General features: G+C 34.2%; 1 long non-coding RNA gene across 1 annotated transcript in view; it reads right to left on the bottom strand.

Annotated features, from left to right (window-relative positions):
- Window positions 1-885: 885 nt before the first annotated feature.
- The window catches only part of LOC109027689 (uncharacterized), a 49,875-nt gene continuing 25,516 nt past the window's right edge, over window positions 886-25,244 (bottom strand). The window contains exons 4-9 of the long non-coding RNA XR_002006713.3: window positions 22,189-22,359; window positions 19,058-19,194; window positions 11,478-11,514; window positions 8,791-8,936; window positions 6,215-6,397; window positions 886-4,230 (exon numbers count right to left, since the gene is read on the bottom strand). This is a non-coding gene — a long non-coding RNA (uncharacterized lncRNA). The remainder of the gene's footprint in view (window positions 4,231-6,214; window positions 6,398-8,790; window positions 8,937-11,477; window positions 11,515-19,057; window positions 19,195-22,188; window positions 22,360-25,244) is intronic.

The raw sequence follows: 25,244 nt of genomic DNA, 5'->3' as shown, positions 1-25,244 counted from the left end.
CAGGGTGGAAAGTATTATTATAAGCAACTAGCCAAATGTCCTGGAAAAATAGTTGTTGCTTTTTTTTTTCTTCAACTCTCACATAGTGGTGTTATCTCACTATAGATAAGTTCTGGCCAAAACATTTGCAGTTTAGAAAGTCATGTTTTAGTTAAGATGATGTTAAAACAAACAAACACAACAAAACACAACAACATCAACAACAACAAACAGCCTGATAAGTCTACTACTGGAAATGTTGAGAATTGCTTAAAGAAACTGGAAAACATTTGAAATTTAAATAGTCTCATTTTCCAGGATGATTTGGTAGGAAAAAATGATTTGTTATGTGTTTTCATCTCCTTATACCTCACTCTTCTTTCCAATTATTTGCAAATTTCAAATTTGATCAGGTCATTGCAGGGAAAAAAGGCCACACCAGGTCTCCACAATCACATAAAGCCAAAGAGAGAGGCACTCACTTTTTTTAGATAATTCAAGACTAAAGAAGTGTACTTTTATTTAATTACCCAGAACATTGCCTCTGTTCCATGCTGTTGAATATGAAGACAATCCCTTCTCCAACTTTTATATACACCCACAGAAACACACACAATGATTGAAATAATAGTTAACTAAGGTCTAATGAAAAAGTACACATAATGAATCACATAAGCTTCTAAATTTATTTTCTTTTAAAATGAATTTCTGCTTGATCTCGGTGAATATGAAAATGCAATTACATAAATTTGATGACTTTTTATTTCAACTTAGATATGTTTTTAAAAATTATTTTATTGAAGGGTATTTAAAGGTATTCATTGTTTTATATTCAGTTTTATAATTAGTCTCACCTTAGGATTTGTTTCATAGTCCAAAAGAGGTTCAGTGGTTTTAGAAATAACACCATTATGTGAATCCAAAGCAAAGTAGGCAGTGGCATTAATTAAAGAATTTAATATTAAAAACTGCAACACACACATACACACACAAACATGGTTAATACATTATTGAGTAAGCATGAATTCTGAACGGACAGCTTTGATGCAACGATTTGGCAAGATGTAAACCAAAATAAATTTTGCGAAGACTGCCTATAAATTAAAATCTGAACTTACTTTCAGTTCCAGACTTCAAAAATAATCTATATATTCTTTCACGTTTTAGTTGTATTTTTTTCCAATGCATTTTATACTAAAATATTAGAGCATTTTTGGTGAATAGCTTTCAATAATTTCATAATTAGTTTACTTTCTAGTGTTGCATTTACAGATTTTTCCAGTATAAAAAAAAGCTGTTCCCTCTTGAATACTCAGGAAGTATATCTAAAGGAGGCACATGCACTGCATTATTTGGAAGAAGCCGTTTGATTTCATCTCTGAATTGATTTTCTGTATGGCAAAAATAAAATATTGCCTTGGACAAAGCTATTATTTTTATGGGCATCGGCATGTTTCTCTCCATTGTTATCAAGACAAATATTAAAGATTTTGAAAAGGATTTCATAAAGAAATTATATTATAAACACTCGCATCCAGATTCCAGCTCAAAAAAACCCTCCAATAAAACCTGGGAGATCTGATACCCAATGCCATTTCCAAAGAACGCATAATAGCCATTTTGATGGTTATACTAACCATCTTTCATTTGCCCGTAAGTGAACAACAAAAGTTGGCTTATATTAGACTAAAATCCTCTTAAATGTCCTTATGAAAATAATCTCTTTGTTTTCCCCCATTATTATGGTTTTAGATTTGTTAAACATCATCATTTTCCAAATGTTTGTTTTCTCTTTCCTAATGACTTTTACAATAAAATCTAGATATTACATTAATTTTTGATAATGGAAACTATGCATGTAAGCACATAATTATAATGGATACTTTTGTAGACACCCATCCTTCACACATATGGACATATTCTAGTTTAAATGCACACACCCACGTACCCCAATATCCCAACTCTATCCTCCCAACACACACACTAACACATTCACACAAATAGATGAGCTGAACCTGATATACCAGGAATTACATTGTTCCTGTGTTGTAATCTGTCCTCAGTCTGAAATTCACATGAGCAAAAAATGTAATCAAGTGTATTAATCAATATCTCATTATAATCAGGTAACCAGAAAAATTATATATAGACTAAATTCTCCACAGAGCTTTCTCCCAAACTTTAGTTTCAGCCACATTCCCAAGTGATATTTATGTGTATCTTTATAGCAAGCATGAACAAACAGAAAAAAAAGTTAGTCTCTCCTATGGAGAATTTGACTCACTAAATTTAGGGCAGAGTATTCCAGTGTATTAATCAGATTTATGATATATTGCATCATCAAGAAAACAATTTTTTTGTTACAAATATAATTAGATTAAAGGTCATATGTATACCAGAAAAATTTCTGAGAAAATACACAGTGATGAATTATCTTAAATTTCTTCTTTACCCCCACTTAAGCTGTAACCGTTTTGTCACCTAAAATTTATTCTCTCCTCTTTATGAATTATTGCTAAAACCAGAATTAATATGAAGGCCTAAAATATCCTTTAATCACATTGTATGTATAATAAAGAAAATATGCCTGATTGGGATGAATAAAAGGCAATGAACAATGAAAGAACATTCTATTCATGCTCGTAAATGTCATCAGATAAATGCCAATAGATGTAAGCTCTAGTTTTTCACAATGCTTTCAGACCATTTGAAATGTTTCTTTCATTTTGAAGCCAGAGCATTTTAATTCTATGTTACTACTTCCAAAGGTTTAAGTCTCCTCTCTCACTTCATTGACTACCATACACATAAAGAACACTTTAATTAACAGCCTGGCAAAATAATATTTTGTGCGTTAAAAATTGAGCACTCTTTTGGGTTTTTTTTCTCATCCAAGTTGGGCAAAAATAAATAGATGAAAATAAAAAAAACTTACTTCAACTTCCTGTCCTAGATCTGGATCTCTGGAAAGAATCATATATATAAAAGTAGACGCAGGAATGTTTTCAGGAACAGACACTGAAACACCTATACAATTACACAATCATGAACAATAATTTAAATTCAAATGTCTTTCTTTCACTTTTTGCTTCATGCTGGTACCATAAATTACCATGCTGTATTTTCCTTAAAATGATCTTCTTCATATTTGTTTCAGAGAAACAAAAAACCCCTACAAATACTTACTCCCATTAACATCAACATTTAAAAGAGCCATCATAATTCAGGTTGATATTCCTACCTTTAAACTTTGGGCTACTGTATAGAATGGGATATAATTGCTCAAAGTCAATGGCCACTAAGATATGATTTCTACTTTTATTCTTTTATATTAGGATATTGAAGCTTTTTGTCTCCTTTCACAATCATGTACAAAAAGGTAGAACACAGCCTGTGAAGACAGGAAGAAATGCACTTGAATTCCTGCTCCATCACTATTCTCACCTGTACAATGGGGATAAAGTACTTCTCCAATCTTAGAGTAGTTTTGGAGATTAAATAGAATACTATACATAACACATCTCTCAAATGCTCAACAAATGCTACTTGCCTTTTTCCAACCATAGCCCCTCATCCTCCTTCCAATGCTACCAACTATGATTCTGTGTAATCCCAAAATCAAATAACATAAATGCACATTTAGACTACTGATAGTTTCTTTACCTGTTATGTGATTCTACAAATACTTTTTTTTAAAAGAAAATAGGCTTAATGTTTACTATGCAGCTGAATCTTGGATATCAAATCCAGTGAATATTGTATCACAATCTAGACTGGGTAGTCCTGTAAAGGTCTCTTTACAGGACTTTCTAAGGATGTTATAGAACAACTTTGGTGCGACTAGGACTTGCTTATTTTGAACCTTTGTTTCAAACTGAACATGTGTAGGCAGATTCTCTAATTTAGTGATTTGTTCTGGTTAATTATAGCAACTGGACAATTAAACCCAGTAAATGAATTGAATATGTGTGCGTCAAATCAGCAGCTTGAAAATCATGTCAATGTCTTTGGTAATTCTTGGTCACAGAGACCCACAGAGTTGCCCTACTTTAAACAGAAAGTGACTTCTTGTCCTCACTTCTCTTATGTCCCAAGGCCCACAGCCCAGATGATGGAAGAGGAAGACATCCCGATCTTTGTACTGCTCTAGCAGTTTATGCTGGTTCAGCCAAGCTTGTGGTAGAAATCGGGTCAAATGACCTTCTTGAGATCCACGTGTATCTTTTTAAAGTTTACTATAATTTTGGAAGACTGAAAGGAAATTACAAAGAACATCAATTAAATTGTTTCAAAGTGGTCCAAAAGATCATATCTTCACAAACACCAAACCTATTCGTTGGTACATTGCCAAAGCTCACCTAGGAGACTTTTCTTGGTTAAATTTAGTTTCTGTGAACAAATTTCTTTAATATAAACTTCTATTTTTAGACACGTTTATTATTATGTATATCAGAAGATATGTTCTGATTCAAAGTAATAAATCTGTGTGTTGTGCGTTTTGGAACTTTTTGGTTTCCAAAAAGGTGATGTTTCTGAATACTGAGAAGAGGTAATTCTGGTGGTAAGAAATAGAGCAGCAATGAACAGGCATCCAGGAAAAACAAAACAAAAAATAGACTATTTTAATGAAGTTTGCCTTGTTCCACTTGCCCTCAACTTCTTTTTTATCTCATTGCCTCCCAGTTATTTGGGTAGTTTCTCTTAATAGAAATAGAGAAAGAAAAGCAGTAAAACAAAGAAAGCAGAAGGAGTAAAGTCTTTATGGTAGGTGAGCAACTAAAGTTAGAAATAAATGGAGAGAAAAAAATGAAAAGACTAACTAATAGAGCAGATATAATTGTTGAGATCCAGTGGACCCAGCCAAAATTAAATCAAGCCAATCTATGTTTTCTGAGATCCAATCATGTGCAAGGTCTCAAGTATATTCAAATGTTTTAAAGATTGTGTTTTTAGGTCCTCATGAAAAACACAAATACACATAAGAGTGAGGTTAGGGAACAGTATATGAGGTTGTGATTGACACAAAGTAGAATAGCATATTTTATCATTTTATCCACAAAGACATACTGATTCCAATAGATGATGCGTGCTTTCTTTCATGAGGTAAGTAAAAGAATAAAATTTAATTTACAAAACTTAATTTATCAAACTTTTCAAGACTATGCCTATTGTAATCATACTGAAAGCTACCTCTATATATTACTTTAAATCTATTATAGTTTGTACAACTGAAAATTTATTTTAAGCAAGTATTTTTGGAGGCAAGAATAGCAGATGAAATAACTACATACTACTAGGAGTAATGATGACACTTAAGAGGCTGAAATTTTATAAATACAGGTAGAATTTTTAATTTAAGAAACATTAAAAATGAATAGTGGAGCATGTTTACTAAAATGTTGGAAAAGAATAATTTATTATAATCATACAAAAATAAATAATGATTCTATACAAATGGTATATGTGTTTATAATTATCTATTTATATGTGGTATATACATTATTGTATACACCAAAGGAAATGTGTTTATAGTTTGTATCATGTATCATTTCATGCTTATTATTTTTTGAAGATAATCTTTAATGGTTAGATAGCAATTCATCAAATGGACATAGTGTCTTTTAATCAATTTCCTATTCTTAGACATTTTGGTTATTTCAAACCTTATACTATTACAAACTTTGAACATAAATCTTGATTATATCTCCAATATTTCTGTAAAGATGAATTCAGGGAGAAATACTCAGGTAGAGATTATAATCATTTTTAAAATAACTGTTCATGAAATAGTATTCTAGGTGGTTATTCTAAAATCCCACTTTATGAAAGTGATAATTTCTGTATACCCTAGCCAATGCTGATTTTTTCCTATTATTTTAATATTTTGGCCAATTTAGTAGGTGAAAATTGTATTTTATTGTTTAGACTTGTATGTGTTTGATAACTTGTGAGGCTACATATCAATCCATATGTTACAGATACAATCAGAATAATTTTGTCATTACTCCTAATCCCCTATCTGCCACACACAGAAATAATTATAATTTGAATTCAAATTTGAATTATAGTAACTTTATTTTTTTTCTTTTTAGGAACATGCTATGTCTCTCACTTTATTTGCTTTAATTTACTTCCCATTTATAAAACTAGAAAGCTTAAACTATAATTCCAGTTTTATTTTTAAATTTTATTATTGTCTCATGAATTTTATCAATAAAATTGACTTGTATTATACCTGCTCCTGTTGAAAAACTTGGATCACAGGAAATAGGATCATCTACATTCTCCACAAAAACTGTAAACATATAGCTGCTGGTATTATTCTCCTTATCTGTTGCCTCAATTTCCAAAGAGTAGATTTTGGAGTTAGTTGGGTTGTCAAGATTCAAAGGCTGAAGAAGAGTGGTTGTTCCTGTGACTAATAAAAAGAAATAAAATGAAGAAAAATGACCAAACTAAGATAATCAAGCCTATGTTAGCTTATTTATATTAATGATGTTTTAATTCACTTAGCAATATACTTTTTTCATACATGAGAAAAGCAATATTTTGCAATTCTATGTCCATTGGAAATATTTTCTTAAAAGCTTCTGTTTGCTGGGTGCAGTGGCTCACGCCTGTAATCCCAGCACTTTGGGAGGCTGAGGCGGGCAGATCATGAGGTCAGGAGTTTGAGACCAGCCTGGCCAGCATGGTGAAACCCTATCTCTATTAAAAATACAAAAATTAGCTGGGCGTGGTGGTGCCTGCCTGTAGTCCCAGCTACTTGGGAGGCTGAGGCAGGAGAATAGCTTGAACCCAGGAGGTGGAGGTTGCAGTGAGCCGAGATCGCACCACTGCACTCTAGCCTGGGTGATAGAGCAAGACTCTATCTCAAAAAATAAAATAAAATCAAAAAAAGCTTTTGTTTGTTTTATGGTTACATTGTAAATATAATTAAATATTAAAAATGGTTGCATCATATTTTTCAAGTTTCTGAATTATCATTCATTTACTAAGCATAGATAGCATCCCTACTTAAAAAATATCAAACACAAACCAGAATATTTTACTTTAATTACAACAATAAATGCTGTTTTTGAGCCTGAAAAATTAGTCAAACCATATTAAAATCTTAATCATTCATTGCTTCTGCCTTCTATCTTAACTCAATCTTATTGTGTACAAAAATGAAAAATGAGCTCAAATGTCAAACTTATAAAAAAATGGCAATAACAGAAGTGGCTCTTTATTTCTGGTACCCTCACCTATTTTCCTTCCCAGAATATCTCCTTTCTTGTTCAAAAATCTTCTACCTTGACCCTACCCTGAATGTCTTCATAATTTCCACAAGGCCTTGTGGAATCTCTTCTAAATTTTCTCTTGCTAGTACATCATTATTTATTAATGGACTTCTTCTCCCACTGATATTAGCATCTTGAAGTTAAATGCGTAAGTTGCCAACGACTTTCAGGATTCAAATACATTATCTCAAATATTGAATGATTAGTATGATGGCTTTGTAATGTGCCACATTTGCTAAGACAAACTGTATTTCTCAGAATTCTATTTTGTGTGTGTTTCAGTTTGGTGAGACACAGGGAAATTCTTGGCCAACTTGGAGGGTAGAAGGGTAGCAGCAGCCATTTTGTTTCTTACGCATGTTTTTGTTGATCTGCTGTGTTACTGTTGGTATGAACTAGCTTCAGCTAAATCTGAAATTGCTTGACCTACTGCTGGATCTTCTTTCAGCTTCTCTGACTCCTAGAACAGGTCTGTATACTCAGCCACGTGATGAAAGGCTCAGCTTCTGCAGAACACCCACACAAGCAAGGTCAGAAGCACAAAGAACTAACATGGGTTTCAATTCATTCTTATGGGGCCCAGCATATGCTTGTGTGTTCCAGACTACCCTTAACCTCCCCTACTTTGTATGCATCTTCTCTTCCTGACTTCCTGCCTTAGGGGTGAAAGCTTCAGCATCAGACACAAAGCCTTACAGAGACTACTTAACTCACTGCTACAGGGTACTCTTTTTTTTTCTTTTTTCTACGAGATGAAGTCTCGTTCTGTAACCCAGGCTGGAGTGCAGTGGTGCAATCGCGGCTCCCTGCAACCTCCACCTCCCGGGTTCAAGTGATTCTCCTGTCTCAGCCTCCCGAGTAGCTGGGACTACAGGCACCCACCACCACGCCCAGCTAATTTTTGTATTTTTAGTAGAGATGGGGTTTCATCACGTTGGCCAGGATGGTCTTGATCTCTTGATCTCGTGATCCACCCGCTCGGCCTCCTAAAGTGCTGGGATTACAGGTGTGACCCACTGCGCCCAGCCTACAATGTACTCTCAGTGGTTATTTTTCTCTGGTTGTACCCTGATTGATAAAACCAGCTAGTGTGACAACCCATAAGAGAGAAATATTTCAGAACAGCAATCCTGTTCACACAGGCAGAAATCTGTTCATAACAAATATCCAAAACCTAGTCATTCTGGAAAAGTCCCAATTTTCTCAAATCAAATTGAGATAGATATGACATTTCATCCTATAATTTATAAGGATGCACAGAAGCATTTGTATTGAGTGCCTCTGAAAAATGATGATAGTCAGTTATAAAAGCAAGGTATTACATCACCCATTATTTCACAAAAATGCCATTTTCAGAAATAGGAAGACAGCAACTGTCTAATACCACATGTTTGGGGAATGTTTTATTCTTCAGATTTCATTTAGTTTTGAAAGGGCAGTTTTACCAGCCTAAGATCTAATGGAAGTGCAGAGATTAGATAGTGAATGTTTAGCCAAAGTAGGCTAAAAGTATTTATTTAAAACTTACAGGGGTCCAAACCAAACATTTTCTGCTGAGTCTTAAAGGAATAAATGATACTGCTATCTTCATCTTGATCTGTTGCTTTTACTCTTGCTATAATTTCTCCAACAGATTTCTTCTCAGTCACATTAATAGAATCCAAAGGAAATGGCCTTAAGAAAAAATGGCGATAAAAAATTTTGAGGATACAAATTTGAGAATTCTTACACACATAATTGCCAAGTTATGATAAGCTGTAAATAATCTTTTGGATTTATAATATCACCTTCCTCTTGTCAAGAATTTAACAAGTCCCAAAGCTATTCAAATATTGAACAAATCAATTTGTGGCACAAAGTTATTTAACTTTTTGCAAAAGCACTAATTTTTAATCATATAGTCTCTAGCACCATATACGTGAAAGACTTGACATAAGAGAGATGGAAAATGAAAAACAAAATGGAACAGTGCACCTCCATTATTCCAGATATTCAATGCATGGAATAATTGGCAACTGAACATAAAGGACTAAATATATTCGTTTTCATCTTGTTATCTGATATGATGAAATTCTGTCCAAAGTCATCACTCACTAGGGCAAGTTTCCAGACAGTTCTCATAAATATATTGCTTAACCTCTTCAAGTCGTACGGAAAAGTCCTTGATCAATTTCCAAAACATTCTGAGAGTTACATTTAGTTCTTACTCAGCCTTTCATTCAGGCATCGGACATTTATTGATAACCTACCATGTGTCACTCCAGTTAATGTACATGACTAAGTCTTAGTACTTGTTTAGATCTCACTGCTACTGGGAAACACAAGGATAAACAGCTATAATACTAGGTAATAGATGCTGTCAGTTTGCTGCAAATTTAAAAAAGAGAGAAGACTAATTCTCGGCATAGAAGAGAGGTTCAAGGAAGTCCTCAAAGGAATGTAAATTCAAAGGAAAAGTGAGTGATGCCATCCCTTGAGCAACCTTCTTGATCACAGTAATCTAATGTGGTTTCTCTTCTACAAAGTGTTTTCTCCTTTGTGCCATAATATAATGTAAATTATAATATTCATATTCTGGACCACATTAAATCTTTCTCATAATTAATTGTTACTTAACATGCAGTATTGCTTGAGAGATGAAAAAGGTAGTTCAGGGCAATATTTCGATAATTTTTGAATTGTTTATAATATCTAGCATTAAATTCTACGAAAAAGTAAAATCAGTAAGTTCATGCTTATTGAAGACATGAAGGCAGCAGAAAATTTTTCCAAAAAGTTGATGGCAGCTCTATTACAAACACAGTTAGGAAAGTGATTCCTACAAATAAAGGATAAACTAAGCTCCAAATTACCTTAAGTTGTTCACATAATATAACTTAAAATGAATTTGGGGAATCAAACAATGAATTACTCTCCTTAGTCATCTGTAGAGATATAACTTAGTGATATCTCTAAGGATATCACTAAGGAAAGTACTTGAAAACTATTTTTCTTTTTCTCTTTCATAATCTAAGAAGTATTTGATTCCTCTTAGATTGTAGTAATACATTTCATTACTACATTCTGAAGTATAGAAAAACATCTAACATTCATTGCATTCATTATCTGCAAACAGTTTTGAATGCTACAACTATACCTCCAGAGTATGAAAGTAAAATATTTTAAATTAAATACTCTAAGCTTAAGGTCTACCTTTCTCTTTATTTAAAATTAATGTAATTATTAAAAAGCAATGTAGCAACTATGAATAATCTTCAGGAAAGGAAAAAAAAAGATACACCAAGATCTTTTACCATATTACAATGTTGGTAACTTCTAAATTTGCTTTTCAGTATTTTCTAATACATAGTTTACTTTTTATCAGTGTATACCTTAATCATTGATATATAGTCATATATTTTAACAACATCAAAAAAAATTTCTGAGTAGCTACATAATCTTTATTATCATTATTTATAACACGGTCATCCTTGGTATCCATGGGTTTTATATTCATAGACTTAACCAACCATGGGGGACAAAAATATTCCCTAAATATGGTATAACAACTACTTACATAGCATTTATACTATATTAGGTATTATAAGTAATATAGAGACGATTTAAAGTATACAAGAGGATGTGCATAGGTTATATGAAAATAAAACTACCGGTGTGGTGGCTCACACCTCTAATCCCAGCACTTTGGGAGGCCGAGGTGGGCGGATTGGAACATTTGAGGTCAGGAGTTCGAGACCAGCCTGGCCAACATGGTGAAACCCCATCTCTACTAAAAATACAAAAATTAGCCTGGTGTGGTGGCACACACCTGTAGTCCCAGCTACTCCACTTGGGAGGCTGAGGCAATTGCTTGAACCCAAGAGGTGGAGGTTGCAGTGAGCCAAGATCGCGTCACTGCACTCCAGCCTGGGCGACAGAGTGAGAATCTGTCTCAAATAAATAAATAAATAAATAAATAAATAAATAAATAAATAAATAAATAGAAAAAAATAATACACCATTATAAAAGATTCTTGAGCATCCATAGCTTTTGGTATTCAGGGGAGTCCTGGAATGCATGCCCCACAGATACCAAGGGCCGACTGTGTATGTGAAAAGTTTATTTTAACCATTCTTCTATGTATACACTTTGAAATAAATATGCTTACTCAAATTGAGGCTTCTCATCATTTATGTTTCTAATCAAGATAATTAGTGTCCCTTGACAGAACAAACCTGTTGTATCTGTTGCTTTCAGTACAAGGTGGAAAACCTGGAAAAGAGTTTTTTAAAACTTTAAAAATACTATTTTATAATACATATATACTTTCACAATATGCATCCTGTTAGGTTTTTGTTTTGTTTTGTTTTCTCCAACTAAATATAGCTTCTTATTTTTATTCTCATTAGTTAAAAGAAATACAAGTGCTTTCTTACTTGTGTTTACTTATCTTTCCTACTTAGTTAGATGCATTATAAGTTGCTTCATTTCATATGGAATTAAATTTCACACAAAAGTCTGTGTAGCTTGGCTATATACCTCAATCCAGAAAAAATCAAAACCCCTCCCAAATGAACAAATTCTAGATTTAATCTTAAACCAAAATATGATGCACTGAAACTACTGACAAAGCAAGCTGTTTGATGTTAAACCCTAGAAATAGGAAGATGGGCTACTCTTTGGGATCCATGACACAAGGCATTTCTGAAGAATTGAGAATGTCATCAAACATTGAATATTCTTCTCCTCAGCCTGTCACTCATCTCACCCCTTAGAAACCATTTACTCATATCAGGAAATGCCCTTTTGAAAACCAAAACAAAAACCAAACACCACGGAGACAGTAAGTATCCACTAAAAACCCTTTTTGAGCAGATATTCAATAAAACTCTACAGCGTATAAGACTCCATGCTGAGGAAAGGGCTGACAATGATTCTACCAAATTTCAGTCCCTTGGATAGGTAATTACGTGTCAGATGTCATATAATGAATTGATCAGTTATTCAGTGGAAAGATGAAAGTGATCTTAAAGGACTTAGTAGAAGATAGGTTGAATGTCGGTCAAGGCAGGAGGTGAAGAGGCCCAGGAAGAGTCAGAGATATGGAGCTGAACTGTTTACATGCATGATGTCCATTTATCTTCCAGCTAACCTATCTCATATTGTAGTCCTAATACTCAAGCTGCTTAAAAGATATGTATCATTGACTTCTCTACCATCCTCTAACATACAGCACATCAAATTGAAATTTAAATGGAATTCATTGACTTTCTTCCACCATTTATGTTCTTTCAGGCCAGAAAGTTAATATCTTCAACTATTAACTCTTCCCTCAAATTATCTTATCAGCAGCAAATTCTCTATTTTTACTCCAATCTCTTGCATTTTCCCCTTCTTGCTATTTTCTCAATTACCTTATTGAAATAATAAATTTGAAGACACTTCTGAAAATAGAAATTTTTTTACAATATTGTAAAACATTATTTTATGATCATAATAATACCAACCTTTATTTCTCGAACTACACACTTCATTTCTATGTGGACAGACTATCTCCAATAGCTGGTTTCTTTCCAGTCAGTTGTTCATACTTACATATCCTTTATTTTCCACTCAGAAAAATCATCCCTGAATGCTTTCCTTAAATTATATTTCTCATGTAAATACCATCTAATGTTCTTCTTTCTTACCATGTTAGTTTCAAATTCACCTATAAGGTTTATGCCCAATCTTACATTGGCTACCTGAGTTAACACTCTAAGTGGGGTAGGGTGTATGAATCATAATAGTTTCAATATGAAAACTTGACTGATTTAAGTTTCTTTCATTTCTTTGATGTTCAGAAAGATTTAAATTTTAACGATTTACTGATTTGGTTTTCCCAGATTAAAATGACAACTTTTTTTCATAAACTTTTTTTGGCAGAACTGAAATGTTAAGACATAATCTCTATATTTGGAGTAACCATAAAGACTGGATGTAGGATTTTGGTTAACTGCACAAATCCTCAGAAATGAATGACACAAAATATTAATCTTCCTTCAAAATAACAAGTTGTCTAATTTTTTATGAAGAGCTCAAAGTGATAAAAATTCTGTTTCATTCTGCATGGAAAAATAAATAAACATTTTAATTACATGATATCCAGTATCCAAATCCAGGGGATCTTCACCTCTTAATCTAACAACATCACTTATAGGATCCGTTCCAAAAGAGTTTGCTCCTTTCTTTGGTCCAGATAACTGTGTCTCAATGGTGTACTTGAAGAATAAAATATGCATTACTCAAAACTGAATAAATGAGAAGGCATGGAAGATCATTAAGACATGATATTGGGGCAAATATATAGAAAGTTCCCTATTTTCACACTGATTAATTTCAGTTTTTCTTTATGATCTACTAGTATTAGAACCACTGACATCATCTTTTTCAGAATAAAGGAAAAACAATATGGTTGTTTAGCCTATGAACATAACCAAAATATTTGCTATTTTTTAAATAGAACTGCACAACCCTTTACAGTTTTCTAACATAAGTTTTTAAAAGCTTGATTTTCTTTTTTTTTTTAAATGGAGTCTTGCTTTGTCGCCCAGGCTGGAGTGCAGTGGTGTGATCTCAGCTCACTGCAAGCTCCACTTCCCGGGTTCATGCCATTCTCCTGCCTCAGCCTCCCAAGTAGATGGGACTCCAGGCGCCCGCCACGATGTCCAGCTAATTTTTTGTATTTTTAGTAGAGATGGGGTTTCACCGTGTTAGCCAGGATGGTCTCGATCTCCTGACCTTGTGATCCGCCCTCCTCGGCCTCCCAAAGTGCTGGGATTACAGGCGTGAGCCACCGTGCCCAGCCAAAAGCTTAATTTTTATTAAGTATTTGTTTAATATTAATTTAATTCTGCAAATTAATATAACACTGAAAGAGTGTACAGAATAAACTCACTATCACTATCATTATCATTAAAAGTATACAAAATAAACTCATTATCAGTTTTAAGAAACAAAAGAATTATAATGGTATAAACCCGTTTCAAGTGTTACCATTTCAAATATTAATGTAGTTTATAATTTATCTTATGCTCTTAATATTCCTTTTTATTTATTTGCTACCACTTCTTAGAATAGGTAAAAGTAGGTAAATATAGCCTCAAAAGTATCTGAAAACTATTTAGTTTGGAAGGAGGTAAAATTTCATTGAGGAAAAGTTTAATTACTTCTGTGTGCTTCTTTGTAATCTGATATGATTTCTAGGCTCTAAAAATAGAACTATTTCTCAAAACACTGAATTTTAAAACAATCACCTGTTTGGTTCCTATTACGTTTCTGAAAATGACAGAAGTGGTAATAATTACTTTCAGCTGGAGCACAGCGTTTTAAAAAAATTTATTGAAAAGACATCATGTAATGGGAAAGGTCTTGTGTTTCTAAACAGTTTAATTTTGGCTCGTCCACAACAAAATATTTTTGGAGTATCCCACAGGGATTTTGAATACTTTGACAACGGCACATCTATCACTGAAGGTTAATGGAAGGAAAAATTATCTCTTATAATTGCGAAAATCAAACACCAGGGGTATTAAGTGACTTCCCCAGTATTACAGCTCTAGTTGGTGGTAAAGCCATACGTAGCCCAAGTCATCTGACAACCCCACCGCCATTTGGTGCTCCATTACTTTATACTGTGAGTTACTACATTAGAAGTAGTAAACTATTTCAATACATGTTCAGAAAGAACAGCTGCAGAGCAAGCATGCTGACTTTTGTAGTCCATTGCATTGCTAAAGTCTCCAAAACAAACTTTATAGGTTCTTTTCATTTTGCCAAATCTCTAAGAGACTTTACAACCATGAATCAATTAAGAGAAAAAGCGAGTCTCTTAGGGTTAAATACTTAGTAATTAGGATACTGAAACATCAAAAAATATATAATCACATTCATATGTGTCATTGAAATAGCTAGGAAAGAGAAATAGTTCTGATTAGTTCCAAAAGGCAAAGCCCCAGTTTTGTCTCAGCATTGACATCTTCCTCCCAGTCCCCCACCTCAATTAGAAGTCATGTAATTTTCCTGTATGCCTCAAGAAAATAGCTTCTTCTAAAAATGCCATTTCCAACATTAACATGAATATTGCATCATGGTGGTTGTAAACTTCATACAATCTTTAATTATCAAACTATATTAACTGTCCTTGAAAATTTTTTGAAAAGATTACACTTTACGTTGAAGTGATAAATGCACCTGGCACAATGATCGCCACCTACATTCAGCCTATCACCATTTGCGAAGTCCTCATCTGTGGCCGTCACTCTATAAATGGACAGAAATAATGGATAGTCCTCATCAATTTCTAAGGTAGCTGTGAAGCAGAAATCAAGTCGTATCAGAAAATTAAAGTATACTAGGCATTCACTATCTCTTTATATAATAAAAACAGAACAATATTAATTTCAGATTGGATTCTGAGTCTGGGACAATATTTTAATATTTTAAGATAGTAATTTATTTTTTCTCACTTTTGTGTTTTTCCCCCTGGCTTTGGATCATCCTTCCTGCCCTCACCCAGTGCCTTTTCCTTACTTCCTGGCACTATTTGAGGCAACTGTAGCTTAATGAAAAAGAACATGATACATATGCTGACAAACTGTCCTACGGGAAGCCAGAGTGGTAGCTTCATAAAATATTTCTGTACAATTTCTAGACCTGATTGGGTCATAATGGGGAGGAACTCTGTTTCTTACAAAAGCACATGTGTGAACAGCTGATTAACATCCAGCTCTCACAAACCTCCTAACATCTTCTCACAGCCTTGACCATGGGTGAAAAGCTCAATCTAAAATATAACATGGATGCAGTGACTTCAGGAAAGAAGTGGGTAAAATTGTTCCATATGGAGTAATAAGACGTTTTAAAATTTCTTATTTCTTACACACAGAAATGTGTAGACCAAATTTATATGTTGTTATAAACATAAATTTTAACAACTTGCTCAACTAAATTTAATTTTTTCACATGTAGTTATATTTAAAGTTAATGACTAGGTGATTTTTGAGTAGCTAAAGATAATGGTGGTTACCTAGAACCATGTCTCCCAGTATTTTCTCCAAAAACAATACAGAAAAAAAGGAGAAATAATATTAGACAAAAGCCATGCCCTCAGCATAAATTGAAGACAGAATATGACCAAACTTCATCATAACTTTAAGTAAATTTTAACATGTCACGTTTCCATCCCACCATGATCCCTCGTGGCAAGCCAAGAATGGCCCAGAAAACTACAGGTGTGAGAAGAAGAGAAAGCTAACAACAAGCCTAAGATTGATGGGATGTAAAATTATTTCCAGAAAGAGTAAGTCTACTCAAAGTGTAAAAATACAAGCTGGGCATGGTGGCTCATACCTGTAATCCCAGAACTTTGGGAAGCCGAGGCAGGCGGATCACCTGAGTTCAGAAGTTCAAGACCAGCCTGGCCAACACGGCAAAACCCTGTCTCTACTAAAAATACAAAAATTAGCTGGGTGTGGTGGCACACACCCGTAATCTCAGCTACTTGGGAGGCTGAGGCAGGAGAATTGCTTCAACCCAGGAGGTAGAGGTTGCAGTGAGCCGAGATTGCACCAAGAGTGAAATTCCATCTTAAAAACAACAACAACAACAACAAAAAACACACAAAAACAGAAAATTCTATGATGTTAAAAGTATTATCCATGCTTAGTACTGTGACAGATACATAAATGAATAAAAGCAAGTTTATCATACACCAATTTATATTTTTCTTAAGGACAAATAAATAATAACAACAAAATTGATTTTAAGATAAGCATTTTAAACAAAATAATGAATTAGCTAAAACATCTATTAGAGGTATAAAATCATCTAGAAAAGATTTTGACTCAAATAATCAGAACAGTGAACTTAAATTTTAAAAAATTTCCAATAATTAGATAAATGTCAGATTTTGTGATACTTCATAAACATAGGCCTGAGCTATTGGTTGCAAAGAGAATTATTAGAGGAATAATTAGAATAACTCAGTGCCCTTAATTAAGTCTCTGTTCTGTTACTCTTCAACTTTCTACAATAGTTGTTTCAAACCTTGCCTTTTTGACCAAAACCTCTTACACCTACCCTTCCCCTCTATCTCACTCTTCATAGAGGATCTCTCATCTTACTGCATAGAAAACAGATACCATTAGATCAGTGGTAGCTCACTTTTTCTCATAGGATCTACAAACTTACTTCCGTTGGTACCTTCTTTACTATAAAAGGCAAGAACTTGTTACTAAAGGTAATCCTTGTTCATTGGGTGGTAACACACCCTATACTTTCTCAAGGACTTGTCTCTTTACCTCCCATCTTCATTCACTCCCTCACTTTCTGGGTACTCTCCATTAGCACTTAAACATGCTCAAGTCTCTTTCATTTTAAAAGAAACACCCTTGACCCTAAGCTTACCCTTACAATGTCCCTATCTCTCTCTTACCCTTCAGGGCCAGAGTTTGTACATTTCTTTACCCCCTGTTCAGTACTTAGTTCACACTATTAGAGGTTCTGCCTCGACAAACAGAGGCTATTTCCAGTAAGTCATCAAAGTCTTCCATGCTGCCAGACCCACTGGACACTCAGTGTCCACCTTACTTAACCTCTCTTCAACATTTACACAGTTGACTCTTCCTTCTACTGTTGGCAGAAAAGGAGAATTGCACATCTATAGGAATCACTTCTAAACTTCTGAGTACCTTTGGAAAAACTGCCTGTGAAAATCAAAGTTGGCAAGTTTCTCAAACAGCCATTAAGTTCCCCGATCAGGCAAAGTCCTTATTACAGCTTTCCAAATCTTAACTAACAATTTCTTAATAATCCGCAATCCTCTCTAGCTACTGCCCTATTCTCTCATCCTTGAGTGTATTTTTTACCTTTTCATTGACTGGACAGAGTCAGCAGTGGGAATGGAAAACAGGAAGCAGAAGCAGGTGGTTATAAGACTCAAGGGCCCTCAGTGACCCTTGAGGTTTGACAAAAGAAAGGGGCTAGGAACTCAGGAGAGCTCAGAAGAGATGACCTGGAGTCTAACCCCTTGACCAAGAGAGTAAGAAAAAACATGAAGAGATTTCAGTTGCTTATTCATATTCATAGGCAATATCATTAGTGAAAGTGGCTGTGTATGCGTCCATGTTAGTTTTGAAAAATAACTGCACATGGTTATGAGACAACACTGCCTTTAGTAGTGAAAATTTAATAAATAATGACTTTATATCAACAAAATTGAGTAAACATTACATTTCTGAATGTAATCAATGTTCCTGCTGTAGCTTTTAAGGTGATAAATGTAACATTTGAGCACAATGTAATAGAGATGTATTCACGAAAATCCTAGTTTATTTTATAACCAACTTAAAATGTTCTTAATATGGCTCATTTAATGAAATAATCGGTTTTTGTTAGTATGGTCCACATTTAAAAATGGTAAGTTTTTATTCATTTATATTTTCAAAAGAAATTGATAGTTTACATTCATGATCTTTCAGAGCATGTTTTCAGAGTATTATATATTTTAACTGCAATGATAAAGAAAATTTCTTTCAAGCATACACTCAAATTGGGACTCCCAACTCACTAGTACTTTTCCAGAGATTCAGCTGCAAGTAAAATCTGAATAGAAAAATCTTAAAGCTTCAAGGCATTTCAAATTTATTAAACATAAAAAATTGAAATTGTAAATAGAGACATGTAAGTGTTTAGGAGATACATAGATGGGTAGACAAGATTGACAGATGATTGATTGACTGATTGCACCTGTGCTTTGTTCCCATTTCTCACCTACTTTCTTATTTGTCTTCAGCCTCCTCATCAAATGGATTCTCCATGTTGTAAAATTACTCATGTCTCCCTTTAAAAAGAAATCCAGCAGACCCAACTCTTGCAATCCCATATGATTTTGTTTCTTCATTCTCTCTCCAACTTTATGTGCAAATTAAAAAAAAAAAAGATGTTTTTCTGTTTTTACAATCTCACTAATCAATCTGCTCCATTCTGGCTCCCATCCCTATAACACCCATAAAATAGTTCTCAAACTCATTAGTTGTCACTTTCCTGATATTGTTAACTCAATGCATTTTACTTGTTGTGGAATATAAGACTGCTAACCACTGGCACTCTTGAAACACTATTCTCCTTTGCCGTTCATGACATAATTCCCCTTTTTCTACCACCACTTTAGCAGCTCCTTCTTCGTCTCCTTGGCAGGCTGAGTTTCTTCCCCACGTCATTAAGTGTAGGAGTTCCTCAGGGTTGGCCCTCTGCCCTCCTTTCTTCTAATTCTCTACTCTCGGGTTAAGTAATCTCATCCAAATCCATGGTTTCAATTACAAAACATTAATAGCCCTGGGTAAGACCTCCAAGCCCAACTGCTTACACAAATCTATCCTTTGATATAACAAAGGCATATCAAAAAGGACCTTTGCAAAAGTGAACTCTTGATTTTTCTCTCCAAATTTGGTATATTTCTTTCTTTTTTTTTTTTCTGAGATGGAGTCTCACTCTGTCACCCAGGCTGGAGTACAGTGGCACCATCTCAGTTCACTGCAACCTCCACCTCCCGGGTTCAAGCAATTCTCTGCGTCAGCCTCCCAAGTAGCTAGGATTACAGGCGCCCGCCACCACGCCCGGCTAATTTTTGTATTTTTAGTAGAGATGAGGTTTCACCATCTTGGCCTGGTTGGTCTTGAACTCCTGACCTCGTGATCCACCCGCCTTGGCCTCCCAAAGTGTTGGGATTACAGGTGTGAGCCACCACGCCTGGCCAAATTTGGTATATTTCTAAGTTTTCCTATATTTCTTGAGGATTTCCACACCAGTTACAAAAATTAGAAAACCCAGTCCCTTCTCTCCTTCATTCTACTAAATTCATCACCAGGTATATTATTAAAATGTCCTAAGATTATCCTTTTCTCATCTCTATCATCTTCCTAGGCCAAACTATACCATTCCTTGCCTAGATTACTGAAATGAACGTCTTCTTTTTTCTACTCTATGGGTCTTCAAACCACCACCCTTGAGCCAAATCTAGACTATTGCCTGGTTTTGTATGCTCTGTAAGCTAAGAATAGTTTTTGTACTTTAAATAAAAATGGTTTAAAAATAGTTTAAACAATCAAAAGAAGTCTAATATTTTGTGACACATGAAATTTATATAGAGTTCAAATTTCAGTATTTATAAAGTTTTAACAAGACATATATACTCATTTATTTATAGATCATATATTGTTGCATTCTTGCTACTGAGTTGAGTGATGGAAATATATGGTGCTCTCATCACCTCAAATACCATGAATTCCAGTAATCCAGTTATAACAGCATTCTGAGTACCATATTCTTTTTAATTATCATATCTACCCACCATGGCAAAACAAGAAAAGAAGAGAAAAGTAAACTGAATGACACACTTTTAAGGCATGATGCAGTGTGGATTATTTTGTTTTTAAGTTATGTGTCCAAAAACTGTTTTTATTATGTAATGACATTATAACTTTGATATTAATAAAAGAATACAATACATGTCTGAAAAACAAGACTAAGCACTCATCCCAGTATTCCCACTTGACAGAAAAACAATGAACAGAAAAAGTAGAAAATTTAAAATAAAATATTTCATGAAGACAGACTTTATTCACAAAAATAATTACCAATGAAACTGCAGTAAAAAAAGATTCTAAGCAGTTCATTAGTTAGCTAAGTAAGGAAAGAGATTTGCTGATGGTATTTAATGTCCCATCCAATAAAGAGAAACTCCAACCCCTCTCAAATGAAAATTCACTCCTCTCATTAGCAGAGCTGTAGTACAAAATTATACCCAATTGTTACTGTTATTATCTTTTAAAAATTTATCAATAAAAATTGTAGATATTTATTTCCTTGCTTATAAGTACTACCTAAATAATAGACTCAATTTATCTTTTGGCTTGCAAGGCCTAAAATATTTATTTTCTGGCCTTTTACAATGCTTGCTGACACCTAAACTAACTTTGTTCCCTTCTCATCTTTCTCTATACTCAACAAGATGGATACATTTGAAACATCTATCAGCTTAAAATACTTCATAGCATTCCCGCTACCCTTAGAACCAAGACTGACATTCTTAAAATACTCTTCATTACTTTTCAATTATCATTTTGTACCATATTACTTAGTGCCCTATTTCAATTATACTAGACTTCCAATTATTCTTAGTCAACATGTTCTATGCTGCCTCAGGGAACTTATAGTTCCTTCTGCATGAAATGCTATTCTCCCTCCTCTTGCTTATTTACTATTATCAGAGTTTAGAACTAAAGTAAACTGCCAAAACTTTAGAGAAAACTTTTCTGATATCTCTGACTTGGTCAACCGCTCCACAATCCTACACAGTATTTGATTCTGTAATACAGATGTCTCTTATTTCTATGATCATATTATAATTAAAATTCACATTTATTTTTGTGCATTTTTGATTGAAGGCTCTCATCCTTACTTTTTTGGAAAACTAAAATACCATTTGAACCTTAAGCATATTAAAACTAAATTATTCTTTGTAGCATTTTTACAAGTGAAGGTTTAACTTTGTGTATTAAGTTATGAAAACCTTTTATTCATTTTGTTTCTCTCCTGCCTTGCTTCTCTTACAGCAAGTCTTTTGTAGAATCTCTATTGCTGTTTTTAATGTATTTGCTCTCCTACTTCATAATTGTGGCATGAAAATTTTTATAGGGTAAACATGTTTTTCAAATTATTCCTTAGAGAGATTATGTTTTCTTACAAACATGAAAGTCTGCACATATTTTTGTGTATTTATATAAACACACATTATATGCATAATTTAAAGAATCACTGAATCATCTCTCACTGAGGGAGTATGCCTGGCCTCTTTCATTATACATAGCTTTTAGAAGTAAACTATAGGAAGATAACGCATCATACCTGTGCCTGAAGAAAATTTGGGATCAGCAGTACAGTTTGGAGATTCGGGAACATCAATAATATTAATGGTCAAAACATGTCTATAGAGCCTCCCAGTATCAACTATCAGAAGAAACCTTATTGCATCTGTTTCATAATTAAAAATTTTGGTAGCAGTGATTACACCAGAACCTATGAAAGAGATAAGCCACAATTATAATTACCATCGGTACTTAGAAACATAACTTTTGTATCTTAAAAGATTTTGGCATTATGGGTTTTAACTCCTTTAAAAAGAACTTAAATTGGAGATTATGTTGGCAACCCAAAGTCACACAATTAACAAGCATCATCTGAATCTTTAGTTGAAGAAAAGGAAAAAAAAAAAGGAAGTAGTTCTAAGTATATTTCAGTTGCCTCACAAGGAAAATATTCAAAATATACAAATGATAGAAAATATTAAATATTGACTTATTTTCTTTTCAAAATGTTTCATGATTCAGACTTCTATTATTAGTAAACCATATATGTCTCTTGAAAGTTTTCATCGAAAATCATTTCCAAAGATCACAGCACCATCAGTGACAGAGATCATATTATCATCACAGTACATGCCCACTTTTTATTAAGAGAGGAAAAAAATTGTCATTTGTTTCTGTTCAATCTCATTAATTATTATGAGTTTATCCCAAAGTCATAAAATAGATTTGACATCATTTTTTTGCTGGCACCTAGATAAACCATATCACTGAGAATTCTGTTGTCAAAAGTGGCATATTGCCTTAAAAGGGATACTTTTATATGGTACTTATTGTAACAATAATCAATTCCCTACTAGGCTAGACTAAGACCTGGGTGTAAAATAATTAGCTGATTTAAGTGAAGATAAGAAAAGAAAGTAAGGTTGTGCCCCATTATCCATATAGAATATACTTCAAGACCCCCAGTGGATTTGTAAAACCACAAGGGATACAGAACCCTGTATATACTATGTTTTTTCCTATACATACCTATTATAAAGTTAAATTTATAAATTAGGCATGGTAAGAGATTAACAACAATAATAATAAAATACAACAATTATAACTGTATATTCTAAGAAACATCATGAGAATGTGCTCTGTCTCTCTGAAAATATCTTATATTAATGAAAATAGGCCAGTCACAGTGGCGCATGCCTGTAATACCAAAACTTTGAAAGGCTGAGGTGGAAGGATTGCTTGAGACCAGGAGTTCAAGACCAGCCTGAGCAACATAGTAGGACTCCATCTACACACACACACACACACACACACACACGGACACACACGCACACACAAACAAATAAAAAATTAGCTGGGCATGGTGGCATGTGCCTGTAGTCCCAGCTACTTGGGAGGCTGAGGAAGGGGGATTGCTTGACACCAGGAGTTTGAGGCTACAGTGAGCTACAATTGCACCACTGTACTCCAGCCTGGGTGACAGAGTGAGATTCTGTCTCAAAAAAATAAATAACCAACGTGATTGTCTGTGAGTAACTGAAACTAGGAAAGTGAAACCATGGTAAGAGGGCCGTACTGTATAGATGAAGAAAAGAAAAATACAAATACTAATACACTTTTTAAAATTTTTGTTATTATTAGCAATAATAGGTCCACTTAATCTGGGCATTCTTTAAGTAATTTATATCAAGTTTTAGCAAAGAAACAAATGTAATCATTGAGATTCTTTTTTTTTTTTTTTTTTTTTTTAGACGACATTTAGCTCTTGTTGCTCAGGCTGGAGTACAATGGTGCGATATCAGTTCACCACAACCTCCCCCTCCTGAGTTCAAGTGATTCTCCTGCCTCAGTCTCCCCACTAGCTGGGATTACACAGGCATGCACCACCATGCCCGGCTAATTTTGTATTTTTAGTAGAGACGGGATTTCTCCATGTTGGTCAGGCTGGTCTTGAACTCCCGACCTCAGGTAATCCACCCGCCTCAGCCTCCCAAAGTGCTGGGATTACAGACGTGAGCCACTGTGCCTGGCGAGATTCTTTTAGAAAGTCCTGAGTCACAAAAGCTACTGATTAGAGGAAGAATAAAAATATTCTTAATTTTGAGAAAGCCAGTAATATGCATAGGCAATACTTTATAAAACTATATATACTAACTTGTCTTAGCTAATGGATTTAATAGAGACAAAATGTGAGTCTCACTGGAACAAATACATTTCTTACACATTTTTGTAGAGTTTCTTTTTCAATCTTACAAAATAAGAATCAAGCAAAATCAAATCATAACAAAATGAATAACCCAATGCTGAATTTCTTCCAAACTGAAGTGCAGCTTATATATCCCTTCTTATAGCACAAGAAACAATCTCAAAATGCAATGTTGGATCAAAGCTGGAAGAAACAGAATAGGTTCAACCACTGAATGGTTATTGATTATGACGTCTTCTATTAAATCTTCTCCAGCCAGATTAAAAGAACTAAAACTTGACTGAATAATCCTCTGGGCCTCCCTTCACTCCCAAGAAAGATTTTTTACCCCTTATATTTGGTGTCAAGAATACTAATTTACTGAAAATGTATCAAACAACTTGCGGCACAGCATAAACAGCTGGATTCATCTAGGGGATAGAGGAATAGGCTGACAAGGGAAGAATTTTCTACAATGTGATTGACATCATTTGTGTTCCCACCCAAATCTCATGTCGAATTATAATCCCCAATATTGATGGTGGGGCCTGGTGGGAGGTGATTGGATTATGGGGGCTGATTTTTCCTTTTGGTGCTGTTGTCATAATCGAGTTCTCAGGAGATCTGGTTGTTTAAAAGTGTGTGGCACCTCCCCCTGTCTCTTCCTCTTCTTCGTGCTCTGGCCAGGTAAGACGTGCCTGCTTCCCCTTCACCTTCCGCAGGGATTTTAAGTTTCCTGAGGCCTCCCCTGAAGCCAAGCAGATGCTGCTATGCTTCCTGTACAACCTGTGGAACCATGAGCCAATTAAACCTCTTTGATTTATGAATTACCCAGTCTCAGGTCTTTATTCATAGAAATGTGAGAATGGACTAATACAGTGATACTAACTGGAACCTGTCTCTCCAGTGCT

The sequence above is a fragment of the Gorilla gorilla genome, chromosome 6 (assembly GCF_029281585.2).
Source record: "Gorilla gorilla gorilla isolate KB3781 chromosome 6, NHGRI_mGorGor1-v2.1_pri, whole genome shotgun sequence".
NCBI classification, from domain to species: Eukaryota; Metazoa; Chordata; class Mammalia; order Primates; family Hominidae; genus Gorilla; species Gorilla gorilla.
The sequence above is the reverse complement of the archived record's forward strand: the minus strand, read 5'-3'. Positions and strand labels throughout refer to the sequence as shown.